The sequence below is a fragment of the Leucopleurus acutus genome (assembly GCF_964270905.1).
Source record: "Leucopleurus acutus genome assembly, chromosome: 5".
NCBI lineage: Eukaryota > Metazoa > Chordata > Mammalia > Artiodactyla > Delphinidae > Leucopleurus > Leucopleurus acutus.
In genome coordinates this window covers 80,775,073-80,786,674 of record NC_139147.1, presented here as the reverse complement: position 1 = coordinate 80,786,674, position 11,602 = coordinate 80,775,073, and the positions used below count along the sequence as shown (strand labels likewise).

General features: G+C 47.1%; 1 protein-coding gene across 3 annotated transcripts in view; it reads left to right on the top strand.

The window, feature by feature from the left end:
* The first annotated feature begins 553 nt into the window (after window positions 1–553).
* The window catches only part of ST6GAL1 (ST6 beta-galactoside alpha-2,6-sialyltransferase 1), a 147,805-nt gene continuing 136,756 nt past the window's right edge, over window positions 554–11,602 (top strand). Inside the window, exon 1 of one of the 3 annotated variants that reach the window (XM_082840535.1) lies at window positions 554–675. The gene's annotated coding sequence lies outside the window, so the exon portion shown is untranslated. Of the gene's footprint in view, window positions 676–1,222; window positions 1,241–11,602 lie in introns of those variants that run through there. The other 2 variants (XM_082840528.1, XM_082840529.1) reach the window with 2 other exon arrangements.

Genomic DNA, 11,602 nt, shown 5'->3' with positions numbered 1-11,602 from the left:
CAGGGTCATGCAGACAGTCGGTAGCAGAGGCAGGATTTATAGTCCCTGCTTGCTAGGAGAGTGCTGGATTCAAACCTCCGCCACCTGTGAGGCTAGGGTAGAGCCAGGATTTGGGAACCTTGCCCTTCCGCGTTGTCCCTCCCCCTCGGCCCTCGGCCCGCCCTCGGGGGGGGGGGGAGGCGCGGGCGGGGAAGACCGGATCCTAGCATCACTCGGGGGCTAAGTGCACCACCTAACCAGGCACCCCTAATCCCGAGGCCTGCTCGCTAGCGACCTCCGGAGGGCTGGGCCGGTTTGGGGTGCGGTGTGGCGAGGGGACCCACCCCGTCTTCCCGACTATTTGCATAACGGAGACGGCTCGTTTCCCCCGCCCCTTCGCCGCACTCTTCTTCCCTCCTTCCCGCGTCCGCGCCACCCCTCATCCCCTGTCCCCCCGCTCCTCCCCAAAGACCCTCCTTCAGGGACTGTTGCGTTGGGGCTCCCAGCTCCCGGGCTCTCTGGCCGCCGCCGGGCGAGGAGTCCGGAGGCATCCGGGGGAGGGGAGTCCCGCGCAGGGCCGGGCTGGGGAAAACGCCTGGGGCACTGCCCCGCGCTAACAAAGGGAACCCGCTGCCTGCCGGCTGGGGCGTGGAGCTGGCTGAGCTGCCGCAGCTTCGGCGGCCGAGAGCGCAGCGAGTGAGTAGGGCTGCGGTGGGCGGCGGCGCGGCCCGAGCCCCCCGGGAGGAGTGGAGCGAAGGGGCACAGGATGGGAGCGGAGCGGCGGGGTCCGGGGCGCGCCTAGGGCGCAGGGAATCGGTGTCCAGCACCCCTCAGACGCCTTGGCCGCGCTGACCGGCCACCCTTTGGCTGCGGGTGTCTGTGGATTAATCCGGGCGGAGGGGCCGCCCTGGCTTCTCCCAGGCTCCACTAGCCTGCGGACCCACAACAAACCCACGTGCGCGCGGCCGCGGGGAACCCCGCTTTCTCCACTGCACCGTCAGCATGGGAGGGGGATGCCTTGCAGAGTCCAGATTCCTGCACATCTCGCCTGCCGGATTTACAGACGGAGAAACTGAGGCCCGCGGCGGGGATGGGGGCACAGGTACCATAACAAATGCACGTGCGCCCTGTGCTGGGAGCGTGGCACGCCGCTAGCCCTTAGGAGCCGCCCTGCGCAACCCGGCCATTGTCTCAGCTGCCGGGGAGGGAGCGGCGCTGGGGGCGTCACTTGCTGGAGGAAGACGACAGACCCGTTTAAAAGGTACCACTTGGGTATCAGACCAAATTGCCAGACTTAAAAAGGGAAACACGAAAAGAGAAGGAAGCCACAAAAGATTACCCCAGGCCGGGAGTGTGTCCCCGGCCGTGGTGCATGAGTTGAGATGACCCGGACCACCCCTCACTTCCACCTCACGGTGATTTCTTAGAGACAGGGGTTGAATTAAAGGTCTGTGGGTCCCCGTTCTAAAAAAATGACAGTGCCCAGCGCACCATTGTCCCTGCACTGCCTCTGTTGGGGACGGCGAGTGCCTCCTTAGCCTGCAGAAAGAACAGTTCGATTTAAACGGCCCCCAGCGCAGTCTTGGGTTTCGCTTGCGCTTTGCCTTTGTAGGTCTAGCCAGCCCCGGTGTCACTGGCCCCTTTTGGCTTGTTGTGTGTTTGTACAAACAAGGCCAGCCGAGCACTCTTGTTCTAGGTGGGGACGCTGTTATTTTCAGTTCTATCCGAGTTTATTTGAGGGAAATTCCGAGGTCCGGAAAGAGAGGCCTCTTGTTTGTTTTGCTTTTTCTTTGCCTACGTATGCTCAGCTCAGCTTTGCAGATTTTAGTTCATCAGACCTGTTCAGGCAGCAGTGAGGTGGTTGGGGGCGGGGGAGTGCATTGGCTCGGTAGGGGATGGTGTGGGTGCAGAAGGAAGCCCGTCAGGCTGTGGGAGTGGGTGGTGTGCGCGGGAACCTAGGCACCGCCCCCCTTGTGCTTGCGGAGCGGTCGGGCTTCGGCTTCACCTTGGCCAGCTGCGCAGATTAACCTGTCCCTGGGGCGGGCGAGTGGGGGGGGACTGGAGGGCCTCCGGCTCTGCGCCCCGGTTTTTGGGAGTCTAGAGAGCATCCAGTGAACCCTCTTATTTTACAGGCCGGGAAACGGAGGCCGGGAGGGTTCAGGTCCTTGTCCAAGTTCAAACCGAGTGAAATCGGCCACCTAGAGAGGACTTGAGTCCCGGTCTCCCAACTCCCACACTGCACACTGCCATGCCGTCAACTAAAGGCAGAACTGGGATTCTGTGGTTGGCTGAAAAGGCAGTGGCCTTAGGCAGAATAGAGTTAAACAAAGAAAGTAATTCAGATTGAAATCTGCACCCTTCCATTATCCCTTTCAAGAGTTCTTTACCCATTTGAGAAAAGATAGATTTAGTAATTCCTTACTCTCCTAGCCTTTCATAAGCGTAGTTAGTTTTCTCTTCTGGCTGCCCTTTCCCCTCAAAGTTGGAGCCGGGCCAGCTGTGGAGACTTGGATGTTTTGCCTGTCATCCCTGTGCCAGGAGGCCTTTGTTTGGGCATAAGCACTCCAGGAAGAAAGTGTCTCCTAGGACGCTACTCGTGAGTCACTTGTGGGAGAACAAAGCATTGTTTTCATTGATTGTATTTAATTAAATGTTTAAAAATGAGAGTCCCACGAAGTAGCTACTTATGTTTGCATTTGGCAGAGGAAAAGTTGGAAAACCAAAGAAAACATGTTGAGTCTGGGTTTCCCCAAAGCTGACGTGCTGTTTCACCCTGTCCCTCTTATCTCCTGACTGCACCTGTTTCTTAGGGTTTCCAGGCTGTTTCATTTCTGTGGTAATTCCACTTGGCACTTGATGAGAGATCTCATCAGGACTCTCACCCTGTAAGGAATTTAGGAAATCACCTGGCCAGTTTTTCTAAACGGAAAAACTGAAGCTCAGAGAGGAGAGATTACATGCCTAAGGACACACAGCAAGATGTCTGCTTTTAGTGCCTCTTTCTGCGTGAAAGGGAAACCATTGCATCAAATGAGTTTTTGTTGGTACCCCAGAGTACAGTCCAAGTTATGATGGTTGTTATAACAACACCCTTCAAGTCACAGGATGAATTCCTTAAGGACTTAAATAGGTTTTGGTTGTTAAACAAAGCCCTGGATCCCAGTGGTAGCTATGGTGAGGAGTATTATATTGATAGTTATCACTGGGGATCGGTTTTCTTTAGTGTGTACTAACTGGTTCACTTTACTCTCGCCCTGGTTTCCTCTGCCTTGTGCTTACCCAGTAGGGAGCTGTTTTAAACTATGATCGTAAAACGAAAGGCAGCAAGAAGTCAGAAGAGAGACCCCACTTAGCTCTTCATGCTACTTAATTTCTTGGGCTCCGGTGTCCTTCTTTGTACAATGAAAGTCCCTCCTGCCCAGTCTCTGCACAGGCTGTTCGGGAGCAGTGGAAGCTGCTTGGCCCTTAGAGGCAGAGGATCGGGTTTGGGTCAACCCTCCTCTCCTGTGTTCCTTCAGGACCAGGCGGTTGCATCTCTACGCGGTATAATGTAAGGGGAAGAACATGTATGCATCTCCTGGGGCTGGGGTGGGTATTAAGTCACGTGACTCATGCTTACACCTTTTCAGACCTCTTGTCAGGGTTGGGTGCTCACTAGCTTTTTAGTGGTAGAGAATGACGGTTGGAGAATAACCCCATTGGGTAAGCCCTGTGCTTAGATGAGAGACCCAACCTAGTCAGTAACTGGGGTGAATGTCTGTCAGACTGTAAAAAGGGCCTTTGGGGGGTTGTGAAGTGTGTGTGACTCTAAGGTAAATAAACCTAGTAGAAAACAAAAAACCGAACCCAGAACTTTCACACCCAGGTGAGTGCAATCTAAAGTCTTTTCTATTCATTCACTCCGTATTTACTGACAAGCAGAGGCAGGTCAGTGTGGGGATGGTTCCTGTACTGGACCTGGAGTTACAAAGAGCCGGATCCACTCATTGCCCACCCACCCCTGCTTGGAACACATTTGGGTCTCCCCTCAGAAATTGCCCTCAGACACAGATGTGGAGAACAAACGTATGGACACCAAGGGGGGAATGCCGCGGAGGGGGTGTGTGTGATGAATTGGGCGATTGGGATGGACACGTATACACTGATATGTATACAATAGATAACTAATAAGAAGCTGCTGTATAAAAAAATAAAATAAAATTCAAAAATTCAAAAAATATAAAAAAATAAAAAGAAGATAGAAATAGCCTACGGAAAATAGATCTAATTTATCTCAAAATTGATCTCTGTGGTGGCGGGGTCGTCCCTTTTCTTCATAAGTTAAACCGAGAGCAGGCGGTCAACGAGAGACTGGAAGAGGGAAGGCTTCAAAGAGAATGTGGATCTCTGTAAGTGTGAAGATGTGGTTGCATTAAAAAGTGACAGGAGTAATTGATTAATGAAATTTGCAGTAATATTCTGGAACATTAGAGTCCTGAGAATTTGCTTAGACTTGGTATCAGTGACTTATTCAGTAAGAACTGAATTGGGGAAAAAAATACCTTTTTTCTTGCTTGTCTGCAGGTATACTGCATATATTCTGACTTGGATAGATGTACTTTTAATAGTTGTATATGTTACAGTAACATAGTAAGCAATGTGGTATCATCACATTAAAATACTGGAGTGACTTTCTAAGTCGTTACTAGAAGGGTCAGGTTAGCCTTTAGAATCAACTTGGTGATTTAAATTTTGTTTGTCATTATGATTATAAAAATACAGCATGCCCATTGAGGACAATTTGGAAAGTACAAAAAAGTATAGAGAAACAGCAAAAATTTCCATTATTCAGAGGCAACCATTTTTAACAATTGGCAATTTTCCCTCGTCTTTTTTTTTTTTTTTAGTGGATTTGTTTTTTCTAAATGGTAGAGAACATACTGCAAGTACAGTAACTCTTGGCTTTCTTATTTAACCTTTTCATATACCCATGTCACAGTTTATATCCTCATTAAAGCTGCACCTTTTCATTCATCACCATATCAGCATCTCCAAGGTCCCATGGTCCCATGGGATCTGATCACTCTAGTGAGAATTTCAGTGAAGGCCTATAGAGGAAGGAGTCTCCATCTTCTTTCCCCTTTCCCAGCCATGCCTCAAGCATCCAGATACCATTTAAAAATATATATACATCTTTCATGTTAGAAGAGCCTAAAGTCTAATGGAAAGAGAAGGGCCCTGCCTGTGGCCTTGGGTTCTAGTCCTGCCCTTGTGACAATTTATTTTAACACCCAGGTTTTCAGTTTCCGTACGTGTTAAAATAAGCAACTCCAAGGTCCTTTATTAATTCATTCCTCCCATCTTTGAGGGCCCACTCTAAACCAAAACTGTATAAGAAGAGCTCATGGTCCAATGGAGGAGATGCGGTAACAAGAGACTAGTTCAGGGTACCCTGGGAATGCAGAGGAGGGGCAACCACCCCAGACCGGAGCAGTGGGGAAGGCTTCCTGGATGAGGGCCACTGTGGGCCTGTCAAACTACTTCTAATTCTTCTCTACTGTAATTGACACCATGACTAATGTTTGTGAGTAAATCTCTGTCCATATTCCAGATAATTCCAATAGGATTGTGGGAACAGTAGGAATTAAGAGCATAAGTAATTCAGGATTTGAATTCTTGTTCACCAATTACCACCAATATAGACGAGCTTCAATTTCCTTCTCTGTAAAATGGGCATAACAGCCCTTACCTCACTGGACCATTGTAAGGATTAAACAAAATCATAGTTAAAGGGTCCAGTACAGTGCCAGGTTTATAGGAAGTCCTCCGTAAGTGATAGCTATTAGTGTTATAATTGGGATTTTCACAAGCTGCAGAAACTTTTGGTCCTAATACTTTTTCTTACCATGATAGCAGGCAGAAAGTTAATTAAAGTGGTACCTCCTACTAGGTGACAAATGGAGAGAGAAATGATCACTTGCATGCTGCATTACAAAAGTCTTCTTATGGAAAATTTCAAACACACGAAAGTAAAAAGAATGGTGTCATTACCTCCTTCCCCCCATTTATAATCATTTACCTTCAACAATTATCAAAACTCATGGCTGGTCTATAACCCCACACTCTACCCCACATGACTTTGAAGTACATCCCAGACATCTTTTCAGCTTAGCCATAAATATTTCACTGAGTTGCATATTTGAGGCAATGGGTTGTGCTGCTCTTGGAGCCCGTGTCTGCTGTCACTGTTACCTATGGAACTGTGTGTGTGTGTGTGTGTGTGTGTGTGTGTGTGTGTGAAAGAGAGAGAGAGAGAGATAGAAAGAGCCAGTAAAACTTAAGTAGTTTTACTGCTCAAGTGAATTTTCCTGCTGTGTCCCGTGTCACAAAGAGATGCGATAAAAGGAGCACTGAATTTAGACTCAGAAGACCTGATTTTGCATAAAGGCCCCACCCTTTACCCGCTGTATGCTTTTGGCAAGTGACTTCTGAATTTCTTTAAACACATTTATAAAAAATTTGGTGAGTAGTGAATGAAATAATCCATGTGACAGCCCAAGCAACTCAGCATTAGTTGGCCCTGCATCAGACTTGAACCCAGCCTTCCCTCTCCAGAAGCAGAGTTTCCGTATGGAATGAAGGTCAGAGACTGACAGGCTGGTGGTAGTAGGGTACCTTCAAGTAGAGTTGCTGCCTGTCTCGTTCTGAAGATGAGGTCTTCGCTCAGATGAGTAGCTGGCACCCCATGCTTGCGAATCTCCTTTCACTCAACCCCTTCCCTCTGATTTATGGATGAGGGCAAGGAAGCCCAGAAAAGGTAGGGCCCTGCCAGCTATGCCTGAGAAACAGATCTTCTCTGATGCCTCTTTTCCTCCATGAGAAGACACCAGGCTCCCCTCTCTCCTCCAAGTTTGTTGTCTTGGTCTCTCCTAACTCACTGTTGCTCCCAAGTAGGAATTTTTGACTCAACTGAAAGGAGAAAATTGATTTGATTTAGCAATTAAATTAAAGTCCTCTCTTTAATACACTGGGGCTTCCATTATCGCCGGGCCTGCACTGTGACTTGCGGTCTCCTCCGGCTGTCTCGAGCTAGCTGTGTGGCCTTGGGCAGGACGCATGCCACCACAGGGATTCGACTCGCAGCTCTCTAGGCCCCTTCCAGCTTTGAGATCATCAAATGGGGAACAAGTATAAAAAAGGGCAACTATACATAAAGTTAGGGGCTTCTTCACACAAATAATAAGTGTAATGTTTTCTTTTAGAATGTTCAAATAGGGTAAAAAATTAACCACCTTCCCTTTTGTCATTTCCCCCAATCCCACTTCTTGGCAAAGTGACTACTGTTTGCAGTTTGTTGTGGGTCCTTCAGCCTCCTTTGGATGTACCTATGTGTGTATTCATGGTTATATGCAGATACATTTAAAAAACTCAGTAAATGGATTACATTGTAACTGCAACTTTACAGACTTGCCCTTTTCACTTTACTATAGATATTGGACGTCTTTCCATATCAGTATATACAGATTATTTTCTCATAGCTGCATCACAACCTATATCATGGATGTGTTTATTTAACCAGTCTTTTGTTGATGGATATCTGTTTCCATAAAAATATATTTCTAAGTGTATTTAGACCTTGGACATATGGAACGCTGGTCGTAAATGTCATGGTTAAATGAAGTCAGTCCATCAAACTCTGGAAAGGGTGGCGAGAAAATGGGTGCAGGAACACTGAGAACCATGCCCTGGAAAGCTGAAATGAAGGGCTCCCGGGAAGCTACGAAGAGCCAGCTGTGGGGATGGAAGGTTATTTTTGGAGTTGGCCTGCCTGATTGGGTGCCCTAGGCTGCCAGCGCAAGAAACTGAACTGCGCCATCACCTTCTCCTCCTCATTCCACCATCCCTGGCTCTTCCACATTTGTTTCTCTTCCCAGGGTCGGTGGCATCTGGTGGGAGGACTGGAACTTGAGTGATGGGAGGGAGGAGAGAGAAGCAAAGAAGAGGAGGAATTGATCTCAGGCTCTGGAGGAAAGAATGTGCCGGTTCTACTCTACCTTGTTGTTCAGACCCATCTGGAAACTCGTGTTTCGCTGGGTCCTGTACAGATCATGATAAAATGAAGCACACCCAGAATTGGGCTTACTTGGAAGACAGAGGTTTAGGACACCATATTGGAGGTAGAATACATGTGGAAACTGGAGTGTTCTAGCCTGCAGGAGATAAAATAAGAGGCAGTTTCTTCATGTGGAAGAATGATTAGAGTTATACTGTGTTGCTGCTGGGGGGGAGGAAAACCAGTACAGAGTTGCAGAATGGCAGATAAGGAAGAACTTACTCAGCAGAACTGCCCAACCAGGGAACAAACTAGGTCACAAGACAGTGAACTCCCTGCCATGGGAGTATCTAAGCAGAAGTCTCAAGTCAACTTGTTTGCCATCAGAGGATTCTTGCTTTTCAGAGAGGTTGACCTAAATGCCTGGTAAGGCCCTTTCCAACTCTGAGAGTCTATGACTGTGGGAGAGAGGGAAAATCGGACTGAGGGGGTGGGACAAGTTACAGACAACGTGAGTGGAGCTTTTGTCACCTGCTCTAAAAAGGTGGAATAAAATGGAAGCCTTCAAAGGAGACTTAGACCGTTGTTTCCCCTGGATCTTGGCAACCCTCCTCCTGTTTTGTCCTTGGCTTCAGCTCAACTTGATTTTATATTCGTAAATTATTTCCACAAAAATAAATATATCACATACACTTTAGATGACCAGGAAATCTGGCAACCAGAAAAGAACTACATGTCCCAGGAGGATGATTGTAATTTTATTTTTATTTTTTTTATTACAGTCTTTCTAAATTTGCATCCATCTCCTGGTTTCCCTAGCACAGGACTGAGACGTCATTCAGCTTTAATTTTAGGAACACTCTACCCTTTGCAACCTCTCAAAGGTCCTCTGAGCTGGAGTTGAAATGCTTATCTCTTTCTTTCCTGTGGATGAGGAAGAACCTCTTGGACTTAAGTCTTAGCCAAGTCTTAGTGAGGAAACATGGCAAGTTTACGATCTTCTAGGCTTTTGCTGTGCTCCTGACCCTGATAAGGCCCTGTTTGTTCCCTTATCCAGCCCTCATAGCCTTGGTGTCTTGGTATCATCAGCTCCATTTTGCAGATGAGAAAGCTGAGCTTCAGAGAGGGCTAGGGAACTACCCCAAGATTCACTGCTGTTAAGTAGTGATGCTGGCACTGGGTGTAGCTCATTCCCTACATCATGTTACAGGTTTTTCCACTGCTAATCATTCCCAGTCCTTTGGGGCTGAGATGCCCTTCATCCTTGTGTTTCACTGGGAGCTTGGTTGAATTTGTCCTTATGGGGCTGATGAAAGCTTTCTACCATTCCTCTAAGAACAGATGAATGAAAGAACTCATGGGACAGCCATGTGTGAATAGCTTGACATTCGGATTCAACATACATTTGCTTCTTCCCCTTTTTCTTAAGAGTTATTTTCATCAAGCCTGGTTTGCCTTTTTTTTTTTTTTTCCCCACCTGCCTTTTAAAGCACCTGTACTCATTATCTGTTTATAACCGGAATAAACACACCCACCAGTAGCGAGCATGGCTGCAGATGAATGGGTACCATTGCTTGGCTACCTTCGATGCCTTTAGGTGGTAAATGGAGCTCAATATTGGCATTGTTAAGGGCTTATCTGCAGCTGTGCTTGGAGGCTCTTGAACAATTTCTTCTCTTGTAAAGTTTACTCAACATTATTTTGTTCAGTCAATATTTATTGTGTGCTAGGCATTATGCTAGGCATTGGGAGTATTTACCCTAAGAACACACACTGTAGATATGCACACATGCGTTCAGTGTAACTGGCGGGGCCTTAGAAGTTAGTGGCAGACAAACTTTCTGTGTCCTCCTCTTCCTGTTTTCTCAGAGTCCTTGCTTTGTCCACTCGTTCAGGTAACGCTAGGTGCCTGCTGTAGCCCACGCACAATGTTCAGTTTTAGAACATAGACCCAAATTGCCCCCCAGTTCTCTTCCTTTAAGAGCTTAGTTGGAGGTGGGCATGCAGATATTAATAACAATATACTGTGATAAATATTATGATTTGGATGTATACAGAGGTTGAGAAGATCGTACAGTGAGTTTGGGTAAGCTTTCTGGAGGACCTATGACCTACCTAAGCTGGGTTGTAGAGTGTAGTAGCTGCTAGCCTCTGGGAAAAGAGCATTTGAAGGAGAAAAGGGAGTGCAGGAGTGAAGGTGTGGGGTAGAGAATGGCATGTGCGGGGGAGCCACTAGCAGGTTAATGTTCCCAGAGGGGAACACATAAGGCAGGAAGTGCTGGGAGATGAAGCTGGAACCGTTATACCCATCATCAAATATAATTTTCTTAACCTCTCTATGGTGGCATACCCTATTATCATTTCTGTTTAATAGGTGAGGAAACAAAGGCTGAAGGAGGTTTGGTGACTTGTTCAAAGTCAGACAGCGAGTGAGTTGAGGTGCTTGAACTTGAATGTAGGCCTGCTCAACCCTCACAGCGGTGCCTGCAGGGGCCGAGAAGGTCTGCCTTGAAGACTGAGGTGATCCTTCCGTCTCTATTAATCTTTCAAAAATCACACCCTTGCTGAATTCTCTTCCTCCACCTGCCTTATGGTGTTCTCACTAGTGAGTCTGATGTCGAAGACCTCTTCGGAGTCTCGGTTCTAGTTTTCATCCCCCTTTTCATTCAGAGAATCAGTAGCCCAGAACTCTTCAAAGAAAACCTTTATTGCCCAACCAGGTGTAACAAGGGAGAAGGAGAAGATTCATCCCCTTTCTCAAAAGGTCCAAGTTCATTAAGTAGCCCAGGCATTACCTGTGTATCCTTTAGTTCAGAGAAGCCCTTTGGGGGCTGGAGAGGGAGCAACCTGGGTGGGCTGGAAGAGTCTGGAGCAGGTGGGCTTTGAGCTGTGCCTTGAAGGGTAGGTAGGATCAGGAAGGTGGAAGGCATGGCACATAAGTAATATTATTCTGCCTCACTCAGTGATAAATGGCTTATTCTACCCATCCCCCAAGATAATTTCTGGGTTGGAGTTGGCTCTTGGGCTGAAGAGGCAGTAGGAGGATTCATTCAGTTATTCATTCAAAATAAAGTTTATTGAAAACTAATCAACTGAGAGCTCAAAGACAAGATGATGAAACTACAGAATGAAATAAAAAGGGCAATTACAGAGCTAAGGAAAAAATTGAGGACACAAACTACATCATTAGAGGAAAAGTTCATAAAGGAACAAAGTAGAATCCACTGAAAACTAAATTACTAACGGAGAGAAATGCATAAGGAAAATCACAGTATATGCTGAGAAAAAGGATGAAGAAACTCATCAGAGAAAATCAGAGCTCTAGAGGTTGTAAAAAGATTGTAAAAAGATCACTCAGAAGGGCAACTGGCCTACCTGTGGAGGCACAGGTCACTTCTCGTGCTCCATTGACCTCAACATAATCACGTAGACAAGCCTGGCTGCAAAGGAGCCTGGGAAAACATCTCCAGCTGGGTGGCCGTGCACCCTCTTAGAACTCAGATTTGGGGAAGGCCTTTTATTACTGAAAGGAAGATGAGGAAAATGGATATTGGGAGCAATTCATTTCTGCCCCAGGGAAAAGGTCATGTT